The following is a 23,623-nucleotide window of genomic DNA, read 5'->3' on the forward strand; positions in this document are numbered from 1 at the left end:
GATGATCTTTGCTACTGTGATCCCTTCCTGCTCATCACTTTGATTCCTTGCATGGAAAAGATGGAATCAAGTGGCATTGCCTATTATATATACTATGCAACAACAACAAAAATTAAAACTACTTCCTAAAAACATGATAGGACGTGTTGGTTGTAGTAGGTCATGTTGGTTGTAGTAGGGCAAATAGTGGGAAGAGCATGCAGTGTGGGACCATGTCCTGGCCTCCAACTCAGGTGAGATGGTGAAGGCTCATACATGCTCCTAAGCCTGGAATTTTAATAATAGGCTGGAGGAATGGGGAGCTGTAGGTGACATCACTACTTATCAGCTCTGTGACCTTAGGCAAGTGTAGGCACTTGCTTCAGTTTCTTTATGTATAAAGCAAAGATACCAATTCCTATTTTACAAAGGAGGAAGGTGAGGCTCTTCGTCGTAGAAGTTAAGAAACGTGACCAAATTATAAACTACCACATGCCAACTCTCCCAGCTGAGAGAATGTGCATTAAAATGTTCACCAATGAGCAGGCACCGTGAAGTCATTCCCCTGTGGTTATTATGCACAGACCACTATCTGGCATGTACGAACCGAGGAGTGTCAGCTCACATCTAACATGTGCCTATGAATGCATGCACGTAAGACTGCTTTACAAGTACCAGCAACTTTATGATCTGACTAACGTAAGAATACATTAGGAAGAACATGCTAGAATCAGGGACTCTCCCCAAAAGGCTGGGCTCTCTGCGACTCCAGGCATGAAGCAGCTGAAAGTCGTGGACAATTGCACGTACTCTAAGACCAGCCCTGAGGCTTGAGTTGACTGGTTCCCAGTGGACTTGTGGCTCATTCAGGGATAATGATCCTATCTACCATCCTGTGTCAGAATTGAACTCTTTCAGGAGGATAAAACAAACTGTTAATTATCCTGGCAAAGTATGAGAAACAAGAATTTGGACTTTGAGGAATTAATAGAGCAAAGGGTGGAGCTCCTGGTCTAGATCCAAGGGTAAATGGTAAGACAACTCCTGTACTGCAGATGCCATGCAGAGAGGAACAGATGATGGCCCTTACAAAACCTTCCTTCAGGGATGCTAAGACATGTTAATAGGAAACAAGCAGTGCAAGACTTTTTTTAAAAAAGAGTCTAAATACCTGCTTCACCAATTTTAAAACAAATTCTTGGCCCAATAATTCTACTGCTAGCCACCTATGCTAAATACATAATCAAATATAAAGCCCATGTGGCTAGAGATGCAGGTCAAACTTAGAACATTTGTCTAGCGTGCACAGGGCTCTGGGTTTGATTTCTAGCACTGCAGACAAAAAAAGGAACCAGCAGGGCTGGGAAGGTGGCTCAGTGGTAAAGCGCGTGCCTTGCATGCCTGAGGCCCTGGGTTCGATTCCTCAGCACCACATAAGAAAAAAGAAAAAAGCCAGAAGTGGTGCTGTGGCTCAAGCGGTAGAGCGCTAGCCTTGAGCTGAAGAGCTGAGGAACAGCGCCCAGGCCCAGAGTTCAGGCCCCACGACTGGACCCCCCACACACAAAAAAAGGAACTAGCAAAAACAAAAGCCAAAACAAAGAAACAACACACTATTGTATCCAAAATTGATGTTTAAAAGCTTTTATTACATACCAGCACAAACAACATGCCTCTAAATAGTAAAATGACTAAGCAATTTATGATTCCTAAATCTATACCTTAAATAGAATGTGCCTATAATGAAGAAATTGTATGACTTGGTAAATACTCGAGTTATAATACTGAATAATAACCAAGCACCAGTGGCTCACGCCTGTAATCCTAGCTACTCAGGAGGCTGAGATCTGAGGATCATGGTTCAGAGACAGCCAGGGCAAGAAAGTCTATGAGATCACTCTCCAATAAACCACCAGAAAACCGGAAATGGCGCTGTGGCTCAAGTGGTAGAGCACTAGCCTTGAGCTGAAGAGCTGAGGGACAGCGCCCAGGTCCAGAGTTCAAGCCTCACAACCAACAAACAAAGGAAGAAAGGAAGGAAGGAAGGAAGGAAGGGCTGTATAAACAGTAAAATCTTTACTATGTCTCTATATAAATAGGGCTGAAAGGAAATTTGTAACAAAATATTGAGTAGTTATAATCGTTATTGTCCTGATTGTCCAAGATTTATATTCTAAGTGATATAACTTTTATTTTTTAATGATTCTTTAAAATTGCTAAACATGTAAGTACTGCTTGTCTTTAAATGCCCCCCCCCTTTGCCAGTCCTGGGACTTGAACTCAGGACCTGAGCTCTGTCCCTGAGCCTCTCTGTGCTCAAGGCTAGCGATCTACCACTGGAGTTACAGTGGCACTTCCAGCTTTGTCTGGTTATGTGGTACTGAGGAATCAAACCCAGGGCTTCATGCATGTTAGGCAAACACTCTACCACTAAGCCATGTTCCCAGCCCTGGCCCTCTCTTTTGCTTGAAGAAAGTCTCTCACCCACATCCTCCCCTGGGCTACCCTTCCCCACACTGGCTGCTATCCCCAGGACCATGTTCTGTTGGCTCAGTGATCCGGCGGGTCACTAGGTGCAGTGCAGACCTTGGTTACCCTGCTGCCTCTAGACCAGGACGTAGGGTTCCACCTCCAAACATGACTTCTTGTTCCCCATGCAGGTCAAAACTTCTCGTGTCTGGTCTTCGTGCATGTTCTTTCTTAGAATGGCCTTCCCCTCCTTTTCTCAGAGATCAGTCAGGTGCTATTTGCTCTGATTCCTGAAAACTTTTGCTCAGCTCCATTTTAGGAAATACTGTCACAAGTGGTAAGTGTATTTGAATGTCTCCCACACAAAACCACATTAGGATATGTCTAATGCCTGGCAAAGTCACTGAGGACAAACATACTAAAACTGGCCAGTAAGCTGCAACTGGGGAGGCAGCAAGCAGCCCCAGTATCAAGCAGTAGCAAGTAAACAGACTGGCTAACCAAAAGGAGGAACTTCCACAGAGTACTGTCTTCGTAGTGGATGAGCGATTTTTAAGGGGTCTCTTAAGAATGGGGCAAAGACCTCCTTAGCTAGGAAATGGTGGGTACTGAAAGGTGGATGAGATGGTTTCAGCCAGAATACGAGGCTTTACTTCCTCCTGGTGGGGTGGGGAGAGGGCTGTGATCCTGTTGCAGGCTTCCTGCAGGCTTCCATGTCAGCTTCACGTTCAAGCCTAAATCTTCAAAGTGGAACCCACAGTCCTGCCGACAAAGACGACTGTGGTAAGGATGAGCCCAACTGCTCACAAAACTCAGCAGGGTTCTTGCCCCACAACGCTCATTAGCATGGTTAGTTTGCAGAATACCTATGAGGCCTGCTGACTACTCTGGGAGTCCCGAGACCCTCACAGCCAGAGCAAAATCTCCCTTGCTTTACAGCAACTCCTGGACCTATGGAAGCCATCTGCCTGCCTCTGCAGAGCCCCAGCGTGTGAGGGACTCCCCAGCAGGAGCCCACAGCTCACTTTCAGATGGCAGAAAATGGACGCGTGGCCCTTTGGTGAGCTGGAGCTCCATCCTATCCTTCCTGGTTGAAGGTCTCTGAAGACAAGGGATTTCCCCACTCTCTTATTTGCTCTGATCATGGAGTATGCACAGATGCTGCACCACCCAGACAGGGAAGGGCAGCAAGCTTGAGGAAGAGAGAAGAGCCAGGGCTTTATATTCTTAAAGGACTTCCAGTCGGTGGCTCACGCCTGTCGCCCTAGCTACTCAGGAGGCTGAGATCTGAGGATCACAGTTCAAAGCCAACCCGGGCAGGAAAGTCCATGAGACTCTTACCTTTTATAAACCACCAGAAAAAAACTGGAAGTGGCGCTGTGGCTCAAGTGGTAGAGTGCTCGCCTTGAGCTGAAGAGCGCAGGGACAGCGCCCAGGCCCAGAGTTCAAGCCCCAGGACTGACAAAGACAAAAACAAAAGCAAAAACAAAATAGAGAAGAAAGAGCAAAAGTGAAAAAACAAACAAACGAAAAAACGAAACACAACACGGACCCCAGACAGTTGTAAATGAGAACATAATTAGCAGGACAGGCACCTTGTAAATTCCACAAAGATGGGTCAGAACAAGAAGGAAGAGCAGCTAGATTCAACCCTGTCCCAGAGGGCTCTGTGGTGAATTCTGACAGAGAAAGGATGATGTTGGGAGAGTACCACCCACGGACACTTCTGGGGGCAGTGAAGGGCAGTTGAATGGCAAGGAGAGAAATCCCAAAGGTCCTGTGGCTCTGACAATAGCTCACATTAAGCTAAGCAGCCCAGTACAGTGGTTTCCAAGTCTGGAGGGAATCTGTTCATTTTCAAAGAACACTGTGAAACGGAGCCCCCTGAGTCGGCTGTGGATGGAGAGCGCCAGGGTGGTGGCTGCCCCTGGGTGCTGCTGGCTGGAGCCAGACTCAGCCAGACGTGTGCACACTCCTCCCTCTGAGCTGCAGAGGGACCAGGCGCCAGTGGATGCAGCAGAGGAAAGAAATGAATAAGCAGGGAGGATCTTCTGCGTTTACGTTTTTCAGCTCTGAGTCTTAGACAAGGTTTCTCCTGCCCCGCTTCCTCCACTGGCCTCGGCAGATTGGCTGCCCTCAGTTTAAGAAGAGATGTTCTGCTTTCAGAGACTCTTGTGCTTTTGCCTATCTCCCCGCACCTCAAAGACCATGCTGTCTCCATTAGCTGCTGGTGGAACGCAACAATCCTTCCAGTTTGCAATAGCTTTCTTCTGCATAGAGAAGGAGCTCAAATTTGCAGCAGGATAGATTAGAAGGACTTGTGGAAGTCAGTCTGTGCCATCAACTTTGCCACTACAGTACAAGATGACACAGAGAGGAGGCTGCCATCCAGTCTGTATCTACATCACATTCTAGCTCTGTAATTTGATGGATATGAAACCTCAAATACATGATTGGGAATGTTTCATCAGCTGCCCAAAACTAGGGACATTAATACTTCTTTACAAGATGATCTGTAGGATTATTGATAATAACAGCCAAGTACATACTCTGTGCCAAGTGTGTGTTAAACTCAAACTACCTAGTGCCCTGTCTGACATCCTAATGTTAGCCATAATAATGACCACCCTCAGACCCAGACAGCCCACATAAGCCACAGTCAGGTTTCATGGTAAGTAGCAGACTTCTGAAGCGATGAAACTCTAACAGGTTCTAAAAAGCATAAAGACCTCAAAGCGGGAAAAGCAGCTCACATTCAGGCGGGACAATCTTGCTGATCTGTTCTCCACACTGGGGAAAAATAACCGGCCTCTGAATCCAAACAGCTTGCTCAGCCTTGTTTAAATAAGGCCAGGGAGGCAAGCAAGCAGGCAGGCGGCCGGTGCTTGGAGGAGGAAGAAACAGAGGCTGTTTGGGATTCCACACAGACTCTGTGCTTTTGAAGCTGTCAGACTGATATACAAGCTCTGTCAGGCTCGTAGATCTTGGCATTCTGGATGCTTCCCCATGATGACCATTTATAGTCAATCCTCTGAAGAGAGCATGGCCCTAAGGTTGGGCAAAAGTTGGAGAAGAGGCACCTGGCCATGGCTAGCCAGGCCTAACTAGTAGAAACCTTTCTCCATCCAAACACCACTTTCCAAGAACATGCACCCAGCTGCTCCCCCTTCAGACCTGTGAGGCAAGAACAGTTGTAGAAGACAGGCTGGAGGTGAAATGAATAGAAAGATTGTGGCCACAAATCCTAAGTTCTTAGCAGAATCTCAAAGTAGGAAAAGTCCACATCACTCCATGACAGGAAAACCAGACTCCTTATGCCCCTAGATCTTTCTTTTACTTTCCCTTAAGGTTTAATTCAATCAGAAGACCTTTAATAGCTTGGAAAGGGGAAAGACAGCAAGATAGTGTTGACAGTTCAATTCGACCTCCTGAATTTCCACATATTTGTTTGGGGAGAAGGCACCAGATTATGCGGGCCCTAGGTAGACCTTGTGCTATTACCCTATGCTAGTGGAAGATTAAGATCCCTACAGATGCAAGGCTGGGTAAAAAGACCATTTCTGATGGGGGTGGGGGGAAGCTACCAGGAAAAATTCTAGCAAATCAGGAAACTGCAAATAATGATGCTAAAAGAAGGAAAGCTGGCTGGCTGCTGAGCCCATAGGGAGTCAGTACTTCAAGACGGTCACCATGGATACCACAGACCTGCATGTACCTGCCAGAATTCAGAATGATGATAATGTCTTTGTTAATCATGAGAGGCATATCTAACTGCGGGGGGGTGGGGGGGGAGAGGGAAGGATGGTCAGGAACAAAGAACATTCATTTTTATATCGTATTTACTTTTCCCCTGTTTATAACACTGAATTAGGTTCATTCTTTTTCACAGATTAAACACATACACCACCACCACCACCACCACCACTACCACCACCACTACCACCACCAAGGCTTCAAAAAATCATCAAGTGCTCAAGATTTCAGACTTAGCATATGACGGAGCGGGCTTCCAACGTCTTTCTACTGTCAAGCTGTGTTTAGTAGCCTGTTCATAAGGAGGTTAGTTAAGTGTTCAGAACACTCTCTCCTGGGAGATGCCATGTCCTCGGGAGGCCAGCTGGCAGACCAGACATTGTTCTGGTGCTTACAAGGATCCTTCATCAGGCTGCTAAAAACTGGAGAGGCTGTTTCTTCTCTGCAGAGGTATCTGTTTTTGTCAGAACAGCTTGTCCCAAGCACAGTGTAGGATGATACTGTCAAATCACATTTTTATAGTTCCTTTTTCTAGAACTTTGTGGAGATCATGACCCTTCTGTTATGACATCCTTTCCTCCTTGGCCAAATTACAATATACTTAATTATATTATAACATTCTTTGGTTAGCTTCAATTCCAAGGATTCCGAGGTTACTTTTATTAACTTTTAGGAGTTTATTATCATGTTAAAAATTTTTTAGAAGAAACTTCATTTAGTCATCCAAATTTATTGAGCACTTACTATATGCCTGACACTCCATTTCATCCTGGAAGCAGGACAGTGGATAAAACTGTCTCTTCCTGTATGAAGCGTAAGTATAAACAAGCACAATATAATATGTGCCAAAGCATTACCATGTTTCCAGTGTAAGACTCATAGCTGAACTCATTAGATTGGTTTTTCATTCATTAAAAAGTAATGACAAAGCTAGGTACTGGTGGCTCATGCCAATAATCCTAGCTACTCAAGATAGTGAAATTTAAGAGACTGAGGTTCAAAGCCAGCCTGGACAGACAAATCCTCAAGACTTTCATCTCCAATTAACCATTAAAAAGCTGGAACTGGAGGCACGGATTAAGTAGAATACCAGCCATAAGGGTAAGGGGAAGCCAATTTGCGAGACTAGTAAGTACCAGAGTTTAAGCCCTAGTACTGGCACAATAAAAATTTCTAAATAAAATCAGTAAGTTACTAATCATAAGGCTGTATTTTAGATACTGGGAAAACCATAAGAGGTCTACTGAAGGGGATAAATACATTTTTAAATGGTGAAATATCTCTAACAGTCCACAGCAACTTTTGGTAACTGTGGCATTTGTTGTTGTTGTTTGCCAGTCCTGAGGCTTGAACTCAGGGCCTGGGCACTGTCCCTGAACTTCTTTTGCTCAAGACTAGCACTGTACCACTTGAGCCACAGTGCCACTTCCAGTTTTTCCTGTTTATGTGGGACTGAGGAATCAAACCCAGGGCTTCCTGCATGCTAGGCAAGCCCTCCACCACTGAGCCACCTTCCCAGCCCCGAGCCTGGTGTTATTGATTAGCTTAGAAGTAAATTATTTAGTATCTTACCTAGAGCAGAGCAAGCTCTGAGACCATGGTGGCACATGCTGCCATATCATTATCACCATAATTGTTTTTGGCAAGTAAACATTTGGTCAACTAGTTAGGATTTTGTCTTATAAAACATAAAATGGGGAAAATGTTATTTTTCCATTTGACAGGAAATTTGTACATGATATGATGTAAATGGTTTCACCATACAGTGGTTTGGGGGTAAAGATACAAAATTTAAGTAGAGATAAATCTGGGCTCCCTCAGAACACTAAGCTCGCCATTAGTCTGGTCCTTACAGATGTGATAAAAATGGATTCTAATCCTATTGCCCAAGTTTTTTGACATAAACCTGGAGCTCTCTGACTTGTGCTAAGATTCTTTTTCCCCTACACCCTGCCCTCAGCACTCCATGTCCAGTATTTCTCTCACTTCACTGTGCATTCTGATTATCCAGGTTTCTTGGCAAAGCTGGGTATAGTGGCTCACTCCTGTAATCCTACTTGGGAAGCTGAGTTTGGGAAGGTCACAGTTCAAGAACAAACTGAGCAAATCTTCCCCCTCCCCGGGCTTCCCCATCCCTCACTACTATTTCAACCAATAAAAATCTGCTGTGGGGTAAGGGGAGGCTGCCTGCCATCTTGGCTCTGAAGCATAAATGGGCAAATTACAAATCCAGGCTGTCCTGAATGAACAATTAAGGCTCTATTTTTTAAAAACTGAACACAAAAGGAACTAGGGATATGACTCAAATGTTAAAGCACCTACCTAGCAAGTGCAAAGCCTTGAGTTCAAACCCCAGTAGCTTCCCACACACATATAAACACAAAACAAACAAATTAAAAAATGTAGGTTCTGACTCAGTAGGACCTTGGCTGCCAGATCCTGCTCGTGCTACTGGTCACAGAAGCACAATTGGAGCAGCAAGTTGTATATTATAACTGCAAAGTCCTGCTTTCCAGTGTCTTCCTTTCTCTTGCTGCTCCTGCATCTCCAACTCACCCCATGCTCCCTTCTCCTTTAGCATCTAGACCAAGCTCAGTCTCCTACGGGGCCTTCTGACCTCCAGCCCCTCCCTCCACTCCATCTGACATGTATCTGCTGAATTATCAAGCATAACCTTCCCACTTGACTCCCCTGATGAAATACCTTCTCTCTCTCCTTGCTGGCTCTCATCCAATAGAAGTTTGCCTCTATTGAACCCCTCCACTCGTTATCCTGCTCTTCATTTCCACTGTTCCTGTGTGCTGGGGACTTGGTGAATTTTCTTCTCACGGATGCTCCTTCCTGCATCCAACTATGGTGCTAACCTCCCCGTCCTAAAGTGCTCAGACGTGCCACTTCCACAGCTGGAAACGATGCTTGCTGCCCTGAAAATGCCACTAGCCCTTTGTCTAATTGTGGTTATTTATGTGCACTCCTATCTTCCCTGTGGACGCCAAGCTCCCCCCTCCCTCTCAGTGAACCCCAAAGCACCTCTTGTGGTGGCTTGCTCCCATCAAACCCTAAATTCATTCATCCCGGGAGCATGGCAGACATTTCCCAGCTTCTTTTAATGGGCCTCTGTTCTCCTTGAATTATTTATGTTCCTGTTTGGGATGTGTTTTAACATTGTAAACCACCTCAAATCCTTTTTGGAAATTGGCGAGCTGTAAATCATAAGTAATCAGCTGTTAGAGTAGCTGGTCGCGCTGAATGAATAAAGGCACCCCTTCAAGGCTGGTGAAGAGCAGGCTGCCGTCTGCTCGCACTCCTGCTGCCTCTGGCTGTTTTGCTCAAACTGGTTTGTCCCCGAACTAGTCTTCCTGAAGTAGCAGCTCTTTGGACTCTTGCTCAATTTTAGGGTGATCTCTAGTTCCTCCAGGAACTTCTTCTTGGATGGAAGTTCTATGGCATTTAGTGGCATTAGGTATAATGCCATCTAAACTGTGAGATCCCTCATGCCTGGGCCTTGTTTTCTCCGTCCTTATCTTGTGTGTTATAGCACAGTAGGGGCAAACTCTGGCTGTTAGCTGTGTATTCTGAGCAGCTTTGCAAATGTTTAGGGGCTCAAACCTCTATGTTGCACACTAGGCCTCCTGAAGCAGGTACTTAAATTTGAATAGGCATGCATGAAACCAGAGTTTCAGACTCCAAAGTTACAGGCCCAAACTCCAGGAGTTCTGCATGTCAGGTCCACTCACTCACCCTTGTATGCCAAATCAAATACAGAGACTTGGTGAGCTGGGCTCTGGTGGCTCACACCTGTAATCCTAGCTGCTGGGTGGGAGTGGGGAGGGGGAGGGGGGCTGAGATCTGAGGATCACAGTTCAAAGCCAGCCTGGGCAAGAAAGTTAGTGAGAATCTTATCTCCAATTAACCACCAGAAAACCAGAAGTGGTGCTGTGACTCAAAGGGGTAGAGCAATAGCTTTGTGAAAAAGCTCAGGGATAGCCTTCAGGCCCTGAGTTCAAGCCCCACAGCTGACATAGAGAAGGGAGACAGAGAAGAGAGAGGGAGAAGGAGGTGGGGAGAGGGAGAGAGAATCACAGAGAAAGACTGTTACATGACACAGGCATGTCATGAAAAGGCAGTACTTCAGCCCATCTCAGCCATCTTTAGGGCACAGGTTTAGGGTAGAAATTTCTTAGGTCAAATCAGGAATATTGTGGCAGGAGTGAGAAGGTATGCGTAGTTAAAACAGTCCCAAGTCATAGGGTGTTTAGAGGCAGTCAGATACTTGTTCTGTGTCTCAGGATTGGTCAGTGAGAGTTTGGTTAAGAGTCATTGATAAGGATGGGGGCCAGTGGCTCATGCCTGTAATCCTAGCTACTCAGGAGACTGAGGCCTGAGGATCACAACCAACTCAGTTCAAAGCCAGCCCAGGCAGGAAAGTCCATGACGTTCTTATCTCCAATTAACCACCAGAACACCAGAAGTGGAGCTGTGGCTCAAAGTAGTAGAGTGCTAGCCTTGAGCAAAAAAGCTCAGGGACCGCACCAAGACCCCGAGTTCAAGCCCCACACTAACAACAACAAAAAAATCATTGATGCTATCAGGTATTCCAGACTTCTATCAGCTCCTTCTTCACTGCCTAAGCGATTTCAAGAGAGAATGGCTCAGAGCAAAGGTCATAGGTACAAAATGACTAGTGGTCTGTATGCCTAGCCTTTATTCATGGCCCAGCTAAGGAGACAGTGTCTTAGCAAAAATAGTTTAAATACATCTTCCATTCCTTGCAACAGGGTCTTCTAAGGCACAGATTGCTCAACATACAAAACCTGCCTCCAAAGAATCTGAAGCCAAGAATTTGCATATGTAACAAGTTCCCAGATAATACTGACAGCCCATCCAAAAATCTACATTTGGAAACTTCCACTCTGAGGGTTGAACCCCAGCCATTATGTATTTTTTTTTAATAAAATAAAATCAAATCAGTGTTTCTCACATGCAGGCTGAGCACAACTAGCTTAGTACTTGGTAAGGCGTTAATAAATATTTAACAGGTTAAATTATTTGCTCCATCTACCTTAGTTCTACCTCCCCACATAGACTGTAAGTAACTTGTAGTTAGAGACAAAATCTTCAAGTGCTGCTCTTGCAAATGCCACAAGCCAGCCTGGTGCCAATTCCAGAGGTGGACACCCAGTCCTCACGTCTGGTCAAGTAACTGCCTTTCCTGCTCCCTGAACAGTGGTTGCTGGCAAAGGGGAAGCCTAATGCTGCCTATTCCAACCAATAACTTCAACTTCTTTGAAGCATTTAAGCTTGAGATGTTTAAAGGAGGAGGCATCAAGAGGAAGAGAAGTAGGATCAGGCCATCTATGCATCTTAGGATACCAGTAAATCAAAAGACTTGTCCCCAACATCAAGCATCCCAAATAATTTCACATAATCTAGCCTCTTCTCCCAATGATCTCAAGCTGCTTATCTGATTTTTCCTCTAAATAGTGTTCATGTAGTTGGCCTTTGGGAAGTTAAGGCAAAATTAGCGAATTTGTTTCTAAAGACTGTCCTTTCCAAGCCGGGTGCTGGTGGCTCACACCTGTAATCCTAGCTACTCAGGAGGCTGAGATCTGAGGATCGCGGTTCAAAGCCAGCCCGGGCAGGAGAGACCGTGAGACTCCTATCTCCAATAAACCACCAGAAAACCGGAAGTGGCGCTATAGCTCAAGTGGTAGAGCGCTCGCCTTGAGCTGAAGAGCTGAGGGACAGCGCCCAGGCCCAGAGTTCAAGCCCCACGGCCGACAAAAAAAAAAAAAAAAGACTGTCCTTTCTAAGCCGGGTGCTGGTGGCTCACACCTGTAATCCTAGCTACTTAGGAGGTTGAGATCTGAGGATCACAGTTCAAAGCCAGCCCAGGCAGAAATGTCTGTGAGACTCTTCTCTCCAAGTAACCACCAGAAAACCAAAGTAGCACTATGGCTCAAGTAGTTAAGTGCTCACCTTGAGCTGAAGAGGTGAGGGACAGCGCCCAGGCCCAGAGTTTAAGCCTATGACCAAAAAAAAAAAAAAGACTGTCCTTTCCGAAATGTCAGTATTTACCTTCTCAGGAAAATTAAGTTAATAGGATATAGATTATTGCAAAAAACTGTTACCACCAGGGTTTGATTTATAGTTCTCTGAGCATTTAGGAAATAGCTACAAAAAAAAACAAATTCATCATTATCAGGTGAGCACTCTTGTTTTTGTTTTTTTTTTTTTCGGGTTGTGGGGCCTGAACTCTGGGCCTGGGCGCTGTCCCTCAGCTCTTCAGCTCAAGGCTAGCGCTCTACCACTTGAGCCCCAGCTCCACTTCTGGCTTTTTTCTTTTTGCTTATGTGGTGCTGAGGAATCGAACCCAGGGCCTCAGGCATGCAAGGCAAGCGCTCTACCACTGAGCCACCTTCCCAGCCCCTGAGCACTCTTGTTAACAAACAAACCTGGGAGATCTTTTTTTAAAAGACCATAATAAGTTCCTCACCTTTCTCCTATTTGTGCTAGACATTAAAAAGCAGAGTTTAAGGCATCGATTATGAATAGACTAAGAGTGTTCCGAGGGAACTATGGAACACACCCCCCCACCTTTGCACACCCAGCGCATCACGGCCATCTGATGGACTTGTCCTCCTGTGTGCCCCTAGCATGCCTGAGCATTCTCACCATCACAGCCCTTACCTCACTACCTTATCATTGTCACTGCCCACACTCTATTCTGTTAAGTGTGAGATAATTATCTCCATAATTGGAGCCGTGGAGAGAAGCCAAAGTAGATGAAAATGGATGCAGTAAGCCAATTTGAGCCACCTTTTACTTCATCCAATAACCAATACATTCTTGTGTCCTCATTTTCTCACACGGGTGTTACGCATAGTCAGATGCCTCCCACACCTGCCTGGATGGTACCATTGGCTGCCTGCAGCATGGAGGCCCAATGATACAGGAACAAACACAATTTGTCCTCACCCTGGGTGGCTCAGTTCCTGCCTCTTCCTCAGTGCCATGTGCAGGTTCACCCTATAGCTGTCCATGAGCTCTGTCTTCACAATGGCCTGCATGCCCTCAGGTGAGTTCACTGGTAATCTGGAATAAACACATTCTGGAAGATTCACAGGCTAATATTTACCTTCTTACCAAAAGGGAATAATAATTACTTGTGATATGAGCTTTAGTAGACCTTCCAGACACTGCTTTAATCATTTTAAAATTGAAGTACATTCATTTCTTCATGCTTTGACAGATCTTGAATCTTCTCCACATTTCCCAAAAGTCTTAGAACAAAGCCTGCACAGCAACTACTTCGGGAATGTCTGTCTTTTATATTTGTACCCTAGTGCCTTGAGCAGTATCTGGCACACAATGGGGGTTCATATGCTCCATGGAGAACAGCAGGAGACATAGTGAATACACTGAGCATTCCCTTTTTGCCACACATCTGTGAAGCCTTTTATGCATGATCTTTAATACTAATAGACCACCTTTTACACTAAGTATTACTAGTGCCATACTTTGTAGATCAAGTCAACCTCAGCTTGAAGAGGTAAAGTAACTTGCCCATTTTTAACAACTAGAAGCAATGACACATTTTGAAACTAAATTTGCAAGGTTCTAGAAAGCTTGACCCAACAAAATATAAGGACAATAGTTGAGCTAACCTTGATTTTAGGTACTGTAAATAGTGAGGTCATTGGCTTTGTGATTTATTGCAAAACTAAAAAGTACACCCTGAAATACAAAATATGTGAGAAATAATGTGCAGTATGTATTCTTTTAAAGAAGGCAATGAGGGGCCGGGAAGGCAGCTCAGTGGTAGAATGCTTGCCTAGCATGCATGAAGCCCTGGTTGGCTTCCTCAGCACCACATACACAGAAAAATCTGGAAGTGGGGCTGTGGCTCAAGTGGTAGAGCACTAGCCTTGAGCACAAAGAAGTTCAGGGAAAGAACACAGGCCCTAAGTTCAACCCCCAGAACCAGGAAAAACAAAAAAAGAAGCAATGAAATCCAGATAGAACTGCTCACCCCTTCCACAGTTGCCCATAATCAAGTTACACTGGAGGAGAGGTAGAAGGATGGTAAGTTCAAGGTCAGCTTGAGCTCCCTCAAACGGAGAGAGAGAGGGAGAGAGGGAGGAAGGAGGGAGGGAGGGAGAGATGGAGGAAGAGAAGGAAGGAAGGAAGGAAGGAAGGAAGGAAGGAAGGAAGGAAGGAAGGAAGGAAGGAAGGAAGGAAGGAAGGAAGGAAGGCAGGCAGGCAGGCAGGCGAGAGAAGAAAGGTCTGAGGTTGTAGCTCAGTAGTAAAGCATTTTCTTAGCATATACAAGGTCCTGGGCTCAATCCCCAGTACCATACACTCATGTACACACACAGTAATAAAAATAAAATAAACAAATAAATAATAAATAAAAGTAAAATAAACGAGTAATTTTAAAATCTTTCACAGTGTGTGAATTTTCTACCACAGTCCTTGCTGTTGAACAGTCTTTTCCAGGAGAAAAGCATTTTATCAGGTTCACAACATTATATGATGTGGGCACACTGAGAGTTAGCTAGCTGGCTCATTAAAAGAGATTACTTTTCCTGATTGATGAGATGGCAGACGGTAATTGGAAGGGCACCTAGAGGCTGAGGAGCAATACGTGACTAGCCCAAGATCCCAGAGCAGAGCGGTGCCAGTGTCACAGCCCCAGCCTGATCCTGCAGTCTGGGCCACTTTCCATCACACCGTCTTCCTGTCCTGGATGGCAGAGGGTGAGATTTGAGCCTTGCAGCATGCCTTTTGGGTAGACAGAATAATCTGTGAGCAAGCCTGGGAGAGCAAACCTAGGCGTTTTGTACAAATAGGACCCAGTAGAAAGAAGCAGGAATTGATTCATTTAATAAAGACAGGGTGTAGGAAGAGCAATGGAATCAATTCCAGGATATCATTAAGAGAATAAAATGTTTTCCCACTCTTGTCCACTCCTGGGAGATAATTGAATAATCTGCACTTTAAAATATTAACACTAGACCAGGTATAGTGACACATGCCTGTCATCTCAGCAGAAGCAGGAAAATCATGGGTTTGAGCCATCATTATGCCATCTAATCCCACTGTGATCTCTGAAAGGACAGAAAGGAGCCACAGGAAGAAAAGCCCAGGAAATAAAGCAAATCTCTCCATCTTCGAAGTGGTTAGAAGTAGTGTGTGTGAGCAAGTTAAGTGGACTAGTTGTTTTTCTTTTTTAAAAAATCCAGTACCTTGGGGGCTGGGAAGGTGGCTCAGTGGTAGAGCACTTGCCTTGCATGAATGAGGCCCTGGGTTCAATTCCTCAGCACCACATAAGCAAAAAGAAAAAAGCCGGAAGTGGTACTGTGGCTCAAGTGGTAGAGCGCTAGCCTTGAGCTGAAGAACTGAGGGACAGCGCCCAGGCCCAGAGTTCAGGCCCCATGACCGGACCCAAAAAAAATCTAGTACCTTCGTAAATGCTTTTATGCTCATTATAGGTGTCCAATTCAGTTCATATAGAACTCTTTTGAATGCCCTAGCTTGCCTCAGCTTTGTTAAAGAGCACAAGGCAAGTAGATATTTGTATTTTTTCATACTTGGGCCAAAATATTAAGCAAGCAAGACAAATCTCTGGGATCTGATGTGATCATGGTCACAGAACTCAAAGGAGAAAAGCTGAGTGAGAGAGAGAAAAGAAAGTTCAGAGAAAAATCTCAGATACAAGTTTGCAGATGGGCCCTCCTCCTAGAAGGAAAATCTCTAGAGACCATCTCCATCTGTGCCCGAGGGGAGGAGTTCAGTGTTCCAGATGACTGGCAAGCTTGAATGTCAGGGTTTGCTGCCACACAAGCCCTGAAACCTTGGGAGTCCCATCAACCACAGTCTAGAGTGATGCTTTAATGTCAATTATACTTAATGTCACTGCTCTGTACTCTCTCAGCTAGATGTGTTTTGTGGCAAGATTTTGGTTCCTAGAGAAAACCTTTAGGAAAAGGGCAAGAAGAATTTATCCAGTCACTCAGATTAGTTAATGATAAGAATTAGAACTCAGGGCTGGGAAGGTGGCTCAGTGGTAGAGCACTTGCCTTGCACGCATGAGGCCCTGGGTTCGATTCCTCAGCACCACATAAGCAAAAAGAAAAAAGCCGGAAGTGGTGCTGTGGCTCAAGTGGTAGAGTGCTAGCCAAGAGCTGAGGGAAAGCGCCCAGGCCCAGAGTTCAGGCCCCACTACTGGACCCAAAAAAAAAAAAAAAAAAAAAAAAGAATTAGAACTCCAACTTGGACCTCTTGATTCCAAACCAACGACCACTCTCTAATTCTAAATGATCACATGTCCAAAAGCAACAGGGCCAAAGACCATGAATTGAACCTTCGAAAACTGTGAGCCAAAATAAGTCTTTTTCACAGGTATTTTTAGTAGGGATGAAAATATGGCTATGCTGGGCACTGGTGGCTCATGCCTGTAATCCTAGCTACTCAGGATGATTAGAGCTGAGGATGGCAGTTCAAAGCCAACCCAGGCAGGAAAGTCCACGAGACTCTTATCTCCAATGAACCACCAGAAAACTGCAAGTGGCATTGTAGCTCAAGTGGTAGAGTACTTGCTTTAGCTGAAGAGCTCAGGGACAGCGCCCAGGCCCAGAGTTCAGGCCCCATGACCAGACCCAAAAAAAAAAAAAAAAGAAAGAAAGAAAAAAGAAATTTCAGTTAAGCAAGCTAAGTAAGTCCTAGAGACTTGCTATCCAACCTTATATTTTGTGGGTCTTTTTTTTGACTTGTTTATTTTGTGCCAATCCTGGAGCTTGAACTCAGGGCCTGGACGCTGTCCCTGAGCTTTTGTGCTAAAGGATAGTGCTCTCTCACTTGAGCCACAGCTCCACTTCCAGCTTTTTTGGTGCTTAATGGGAGATAAGTCTTACAGACTTTCCTGTACAGGCAGGCTTTGAACTATGATCCTCAGATCTCAGCCTCCTGAGTAAATATTAGACATGAGACACTGGCGCCTGGCCTCACGTTATAGATATAATCAAACAACATAATGTACACTTAAAAGTTTAAGAGGGGGCTGGGAATGTGGCCTGGTGGTAGAGTGCTTGTCTAGCATGCATGAAGTCCTGGGTTCAATTCCTCAGTACCACATAAACAGAAAAAAAGCCAGAAGTGGCGCTGTGGCTCAAGTGGTAGAGTGCTAGCTTTGAGCAAATGAAGTTCAGGGACAGTGCCCAGGCCCTGAGTTCAAGCTCCAGGACTGGCAAAAAAAAAAAAGCTTAAGAGGGGAAGATCTCATGTTAAGTGTTCTTACCACAAAACAATAGAACACAAGTACATGCTCTTTGATATACAAGGAATGTGAAGCAACGTGCTCAAGGTTACACATCTGTTAAGAATCGGGTTTGATTTCAACTCCAGGCAGTCTAACCCCACTACACTTGCCCTTAGTCACTACATGGTAATGTCTTGCAACAAATAAAAGATATTGGATAAAGCTTTCACATCTCCCAGGGATAGCTTTATGATTGGGTATCTAACAGAACCACCAGCATCACTATAGACCTGGGATGAGAGCTTTGCTGGACGGCTTGTCCCTGACCAGTCACTGTGGATGGCCGCCCTCTCCCTAGACACCAGCTATCCCTAAGGAGAGCCAAGAGCTATCTGCATTTGCCCAGAACGCACTTCCTGCTGATGTGGATCTTCAACCCCAGGGAGGGCAGAGTAGGAGCCAAGGAGCAGGAGGGGGGTAGGCAAAGTGACAGATGGGGTAATGCAATAGGGACCGATTGCACTAAAACCACTAGCACAGTGGAAATCCATTCATGTGATGGATCCAACCCTGGGCTGTCAGGAATATGTAAGTGAAAGGTGTCTCCTCTTACCTTAGTTGCCACATCCAGCCTTGGGCAGGATACTCAAGCAGTGAGTCACAGCTAGCTGTCAGGAGAATAAATCAGCACAAAGTTAATCCTCCTGGAGCTGGGAGGTCAGGTAGTGTGTCTCTGTGAATTGCTGAGATAAACAATGTGAACTTTTCTCCACAATTATGGGAAGTCCTAATGATTTTTGTTCCTCTGTATACAGTGCTGGGGATTCAATTCAGGGCCTTATCCCCTCTAAGCAGATGCAACACAGAAGGGCTTGGAGCAAGAAATTGTTGGGTTGCAACTTTAGTAGACGGCCTGTTTTAAAAAATTCTACCCGGGGCTGGGAAGGTGGCTCAGTGGTACAGTGCTTGCCTATCATGCATGAGGCCCTGAGTTCAATTCCTCAGCATCACATTAAGCAGAAAAAGCTGGAAGTGATGCTGTGGCTCAAGTGGTAGAGTGCTAGCCCTGAGCTGAAGAGCTGAGGGACAGCGCCCAGGCCCAGAGTTCAGGCCCCATGACCAGCAACAAAAAAAATATTCTACCCAAGCTGCCATGATGGAACAGTGAATATAAGACTGGATAAACCTCCTCATAAGCATTATTAAAATTAATTAAGTCAGCCGGGCGCTGGTGGCTCACGCCTGTAATCCTAGCTACTCAGGAGGCTGAGATCTGAGGATCGCGGTTCAAAGCCAGCCCGGGCAGGAAAGACGGTGAGACTCCTATCTCCAATAAACCACCAGAAAACGGGAAGTGGCGCTGTAGCTCAAGTGGTAGAGCGCTCACCTTGAGCTGAAGAGCTGAGGGACAGCGCCCAGGCCCAGAGTAAAAAAAAAATTAAGTCATAAATGTATAACATTAAGAGATAAGTGACATGATAAACAATTTAGCTGGAAGAGCCCATTGTGAGCTAGAATCAAATACCTTGGTGTAGGCTTATGAAGAGACCTGGGTTTAAAGCAGTGGTTTTCAAAAGGGAGCAATGTTGAGCACAAGGAAACACCTAGCAATGTCTGCAGACATTATGACTGCCATCATCTAAAGGAGGAGAGTTTGTGGTGAACAGAGGCCAGCGGTGCTGCTAGACGGCCTAACCTACATACAGAACAACCTCCTACCACAAAGAATCATCTGGCTTGAGATGCTGGCTGGGCAGAAGTTAAAGAACTCTGGTCTAGAGATTGAAAGACTGGGGGCTGGGAAGGTGGCTCAGTGGTAGAGCGCTTGCCTTGCATGCCTGAGGCCCTGGGTTCAATCCATCAGCACCACATAAGCAAAAAGCTGTAAGTGGCTGAAGAGCTGAGGGACAGCACCCAGGCCCAGAGTTCAGGCCCCACGACTGGACCCCCCCCCAAAAAAGAGAGAGATTGAAAGACTGGAAGCTTTTTTGGGGGGGAGGGAGGGGTCCGGTCGTGGGGCCTGAACTCTGGACCTGAGCGCTGTCCCTCAGCTCTTCAGCTCAAGGCTAGCACTCTACCACTTGAGCCACAGCGCCACTTCCGGCTTTTTTTTTCTTCTGCTTATGTGGTGCTAAGGAATCGAACCCAGGGCCTCAGGCATACAAGGCAAGCGCTCTACCACTGAGCCACCTTCCCAGCCCAGACTGGAAGCTTTTTAGCAAATGGTGGGAGGTGATGGTAGTCATAAGATGGAATCAGATAGAGGAACAATAAATCAGCAGGCCACCACCCCAGCCCACCCTGTAATATGGCAGAAGATCCCTTGGATGGTTCTCTGAACCAATTAATGATAGCCTAGCTTCTGACATGTGGGTCACCAGCAATGAAAGCAAACCTAAGAATTCCAAAATTAGAATCTAGAGTATTACCACTGAAATCTTACCTAGAGATTTAATCCAATCTCTAAAAGGAGGGAGTTTGATTGCCCAAGGCCACATAATTTGCCAAATTATATGAACACAAGACCTCTAAGTCAGTGTCCATTGTTTTGTTCTGCTTCTGATATCCAATAGTCCAATGACCTTTTGAACATTTCTCATCCATGGTGGTACCTTCTGAGTTGAATACTATAGTTAGAAGTTTGCAACTGCTTTGCTACAAAGAACCCTCTAGTAAATATCCCAGGCTTTAAAGGCCCATGCAAACACTCTGAAGTATGAAAGCACCCGCAGCCCATGATGAATTTAAATTTAATATAGTTTTCTTGTGCCAGGAAACTTTTGCTTCCTTTCATTCCAAATAGTTAAAAATGTACAGGGCCAGAGGTGTGGCTCAGCGGTAGAATGTCTGCCTAGGAGGAGCAAGGCCCTGGGTTGGTTCCCCAGCACTACAAAAGCATACACACATAAAAATGTCAAAGCCATTCTTACTTAGGCCCAAGCTATGAAAAATGTGGGTATGAGGCTAGTAAAGAAGGTATTGCTAGGTTTGTCCCACAGGCCGAAAATCCTGATACAGTGGCTCCTATGACTCATCTGTCTTCTTTTCTGCCTCTTTATAATTCCCACAAGAGTTTTAAGAGCAAGTAAAATTATAGAGCATGTAAAGTTTTTTCAGGATCTACTAAAAAGTGAAGTAAATTTCCAACAACACAATAAAGATCCCATTTTAGTTCAACATAATACAGTTTTATATTTCAGTGTGTACACATGCTATACCTATGACTACATAAAAAAAGATCTAGAAGACTAGTTATAAAACTAGTAAGAGGGCTGGGAAGGTGGCTCAGTGGTAGAGTGCTTGCCTTGCATGCCTGAGGCCGTGGGTTCGATTCCTCAGAGCCACATAAGCAAAAAGAAAAAAAGCCGGAAGTGGCGCTGTGGTTCAAGTGGTAGAGCGAGCGCTAGCCTTGAGCTGAAGAGCTGAGGGACAGTGCCCAGACCCAGAGTTCAGGCCCCACACTGGACCAAAAAAAAAACAACAAACTAGTAAGAGATGGGGCTGGGAAGGTGGCTTAGTGGTAGAGTGCTTGTCTAGCCTGCAGGAAGCCCTGGGTTCGATTCCACATATACAGAAAAAGCCGGAAGTGGCGCTGTGGCTCAAGCAGTAGAGTGCTAGCCTTGAGCAAAAGAAGCTCAGGGACAGTGCCCAGGCCCTGAGTTCAAACTCCAGGACTGGCAAAAATAAAATAAATAGAAAAAAAATTTTTAACCTAGTAAGGAGTTACTTACCCTAGTAAGGAGGAGAACAAAGGAGGGGGTGAAGGGAATGGGTCAAGAAAGGCCTTGCAAGGTTTCGATTCCTCCTCCCCCTCCCCCTCCTCCTCCTCCCCCCTCCCCTCCTCCTCTTCCTCCTCCCCCTCCTCCTCCTCCTCCCCCTCCCCCTTCTCCCCCTCCTCCTCCTCCTCCCCCTCCCCCTTCTCCCCCTCCTCCTCCTCCTCCCCCCTCCTCCTCCTCCTCCCCCCTCCTCCTCCTCTCCCTCCTCCTCCCCCCCTCTTCCTCCTCCCCCTCCCCCTCCCCCCTCTTCCTCCTCCCCCTCCCCCCTCCCCCTCCTCCACCTGTTAATGTGTGAATATATTTGTTCATTTTACACCGTTCTAGAGTTTTAAATCAAAGAGCGGACAGGCATCTCACAGCTGGGATTGTGTGTGTGGCAGGGAGGGGTCGTCTCATGAGTAACCCCCCGTGCTTGGCACCGACTGCTCGGCCCGCTTTCCCGCTGGTTTCCTCCGAGGTGAGCTGTCCGTTCACGGCTCGTTCTGCTCGGTAAGTCTGGCTTTTGCTGCGCGCTCGCGCTGTGTCCTGAGAAGGGCGGGCTTCTCATCCGGCTGCTGCGGTCCGGCCCATTCGGAAGCAGATCCCCGGGCCTGGGCTTCTGGTTCTGGTCCGTCGTGTGTGGGGTCTCGGGGGTGCGAGGTGGCGTGGAGAACGCGGGTTCGACTTAGAAGGCGAGCCTGCAGCCCTTCCGGGGCCGCACTGGTCCGGAGCTCCGGGGCGGCCTGGCGCGGCCGGCCCCAGCCTCCCCGGCGCACGTGGTTCCAATCACCGCCTGGCGCCTTCCGCCCGCCGGCCGCGCCCGAGCCCGCAGCGCGGGCTGCTCCGAGCGGAGCCGGGCGGGCGGCGGGCGGCGGGCGGCGCGCCCCGGGGGCTGGGGCCGCTCTCCTCCCCGGGGACACGCTGACCCCGCGCCCTCCCGCCCTCCGGCCCTCCCCGCGCGCGGGCGAAGCCAAGGCCCGGCGGCTCGCGCGGAGGACGCGCCGTGCCCCAGGAGCCCGCGCGCTCTCGGGGCGGGGCGCGCCGCCTGGAGGCCGGCTCTGTCCTGGAGGGGGGCCTGGGCTGCGCGGCGGACCCCCGGACCCCCACCCGCCCCGGCCCCGGACCCCCACCCGCCCCGGCCCCGGCCCCCCACCCGCCCCGGACCCCGGCCCCCCACCCGCCCCGGACCCGGACCCCCACCCGCCCCGGACCCGGACCCCCACCCGCCCCGGCCCCGGACCCCCGCCCGCCCCGGCCCCGGACCCCCACCCGCCCCGGCCCCGGCCCCCCACCCGCCCCGGACCCCCGCCCCGCCCCCGGACCCCCACCCGCCCCGGCCCCGGACCCCCACCCGCCCCGGCCCCCCACCCGCCCCGGCCCCGGACCCCCACCCGCCCCGGACCCGGACCCCCGCCCCGCCCCGGACCCCGACACGGCCCCCCGGCACCCCGCCCCGGACCTCGGCCTGGACCCCGACACGGCCCCCCGGACCCCCGACTCCCGGCCCGGCCCGGGTGGGCAGCAGTCTGACGGAGCCAAAGCCAGACGCAGCCGGCCGGCCCTAAGTCAGGTTCCTTTAAGATCGGTCGCTAGCTGGTTGTTCTCTAGGCCTGCGTGCGCCCCGGAAGGCGAGGATCAAGTCCTCAGCCCTGAAACGCTCAGAGCACTCAGCTCTGAGCACCCGGATCTGAGCACTTGGCTGTGAGCTCCCGGCTCTGAGCACCCGGTTGTGAGCACTTGGCTGTGAGCACCTGGCAGTGAGCATGGGGCTGTGAGCACTTGGCTCTGACCACCTGGCAGTGAGCATGGGGCTGTGAGCACTCTGCTCTGAGCACCCGGCTGTGAGCACTCGGCTCTGAGCTCCCGGCTGTGAGCACTCGGCTCTGAGCACTTGGCTGTGAGCACTCGGCTCTGAGCTCCCGGCTGTGAGCATGGGGCTGTAAGCACCCGGCTGTGAGCACTTGGCTGTGAGCACTCGGCTCTGAGCACCCGGCTGTGAGCACTCGGCTCTGAGCACCCGGCTCTGAGCACTCGGCTCTGAGCACCCGGCTGTGAGCATGGGGCTGTAAGCACCCGGCTGTGAGCCCAGCCTGCGCCTCTCCAAGGTCGGGTGCGCCGCATCCCCCGCAGTCTTCGGCCTGGCCCCTGAGTTACATTCTACAGAAATAATGTACTCTGGGGGGCAACTGTACTGCGCTGCAGTCGACCCCTTCGGGCGGGGCGGGAGGGGAGGCAGGAAGGAGGGAAACGCAACCTTCCAGGCCCAAACCAGTTCGTCTGTTCCTGGCTGCCTCGGCGCCCTGCAGCTGGTCCGCCGCATGGCCGGCAGCCTGCAGACTTGAGCACACCCACGAGCGCCCTTGGCCCGCGCACCAAGAATGAGCTAATGCCTTCAGAATGCTATTGCTAA

The 23,623-nt window shown here is 48.0% G+C and overlaps 1 protein-coding gene and 1 long non-coding RNA gene across 3 annotated transcripts in view; one reads left to right on the top strand and one right to left on the bottom strand.

Annotated features, from left to right (window-relative positions):
* The window catches only part of LOC138810095 (CXADR-like membrane protein), a 74,908-nt gene that overhangs the window by 20,281 nt on the left and 31,004 nt on the right, over nt 1–23,623 (top strand). The window lies entirely within an intron of this gene.
* LOC138810109 (uncharacterized) lies at nt 1,658–21,984 on the bottom strand. 2 transcript variants are annotated; one of them, XR_011367032.1, is made up of 3 exons: nt 21,592–21,984; nt 18,072–18,126; nt 1,658–3,207 (listed from the first exon to the last, which is right to left on the bottom strand). It is a non-coding gene; the product is annotated as an uncharacterized lncRNA (long non-coding RNA). The 2 variants fall into 2 exon arrangements; XR_011367031.1 differs by having other exon boundaries at nt 21,516–21,984.

This window comes from Dipodomys merriami, unplaced genomic scaffold (assembly GCF_024711535.1).
Source record: "Dipodomys merriami isolate MVZ:Mamm:240054 unplaced genomic scaffold, mDipMer1.0.p SCAF_103, whole genome shotgun sequence".
NCBI lineage: Eukaryota > Metazoa > Chordata > Mammalia > Rodentia > Heteromyidae > Dipodomys > Dipodomys merriami.